This window comes from Montipora capricornis, chromosome 8 (genome assembly GCF_036669925.1).
Source record: "Montipora capricornis isolate CH-2021 chromosome 8, ASM3666992v2, whole genome shotgun sequence".
In the NCBI taxonomy this organism is placed as follows: Eukaryota; Metazoa; Cnidaria; class Anthozoa; order Scleractinia; family Acroporidae; genus Montipora; species Montipora capricornis.
The window spans coordinates 196,103-197,374 of record NC_090890.1 but is presented as its reverse complement, the minus strand read 5'-3'; the positions used below and the strand labels follow the sequence as shown (position 1 = coordinate 197,374).

Here is a 1,272-nt window from a genome sequence, read left to right as displayed (position 1 = left end):
ACTGTAAGTATAATATATAGTATGTATTATAATAAGAAAAGTGATAGTACTTACAGTAGTAAAGAGAAGTAGACTGTTTAAATATTCATATCCCCGTGAAATCCGTCTTTCCCGTCTTCCAGTTTAGGATTAATTCAAGGGCGGACACTTGCAGTGTCACTGATTTTCGGGATGTAATACATCATGCAAAGTGCATACTTATTTGAGAAGGAAAAAGACGGATTTCACGGATTTGACGGGGATATGAATATTTAATTCTTTTTACTTCTCCTTACAACTGTAAGTATAATATATAGTATGTATTATAATAAGAAAAGTGATAGTACTTACAGTAGTAAAGAGAAGTAGACTGTTTAAATATTCATATCCCCGTGAAATCCGTCTTTCCCGTCTTCCAGTTTAGGATTAATTCAAGGGCGGACACTTGCAGTGTCACTGATTTTCGGGATGTAATACATCATGCAAAGTGCATACTTATTTGAGAAGGAAAAAGACGGATTTCACGGATTTGACGGGGATATGAATATTTAATTCTTTTTACTTCTCCTTACAACTGTAAGTATAATATATAGTATGTATTATAATAAGAAAAGTGATAGTACTTACAGTAGTAAAGAGAAGTAGACTGTTTAAATATTCATATCCCCGTGAAATCCGTCTTTCCCGTCTTCCAGTTTAGGATTAATTCAAGGGCGGACACTTGCAGTGTCACTGATTTTCGGGATGTAATACATCATGCAAAGTGCATACTTATTTGAGAAGGAAAAAGACGGATTTCACGGATTTGACGGGGATATGAATATTTAATTCTTTTTACTTCTCCTTACAACTGTAAGTATAATATATAGTATGTATTATAACAATAGTGATAGTACTTACAGCAGTAAAGATAAGCAGAATGTTTAAATATTCATATCCTCGTGAAATCGGTCTGATATCACGGATTTCCCGGACATACTATGAATATTGCATCACATAACTTCTCTCTTCGGCTTTAAGTAGATCATTCACAATCTACTTGCAGTTTTGTCTTGTTTTGTAGAGATTATATGATGTGATATCGATTTTGTCTTCGGAAAATTCTCGATTCCCGGCCATTTCGGTACGTGACACTTGATTATTATCGCAGAAGGGGTCGGAAAAGGCGAATATTATGGATTTCCCGGATATGCTATGAATATTGCATCACATAACTTCTCTCTTCGGCTGTAAGTAGATCATTCATAATCTACTTGCAGTTTTGTTTTGTTTTACAGAGTTTATATGATGTGA

At 34.3% G+C, this 1,272-nt stretch overlaps 1 long non-coding RNA gene across 1 annotated transcript in view; it reads left to right on the top strand.

Moving 5' to 3' along the window:
* The first annotated feature begins 1,193 nt into the window (after positions 1 to 1,193).
* LOC138059682 (uncharacterized) overlaps positions 1,194 to 1,272 on the top strand; it is a 2,688-nt gene continuing 2,609 nt past the window's right edge. The window contains exon 1 of the long non-coding RNA XR_011134238.1: positions 1,194 to 1,272. This exon is cut by the window's right edge and continues 277 nt beyond it. This is a non-coding gene — a long non-coding RNA (uncharacterized lncRNA).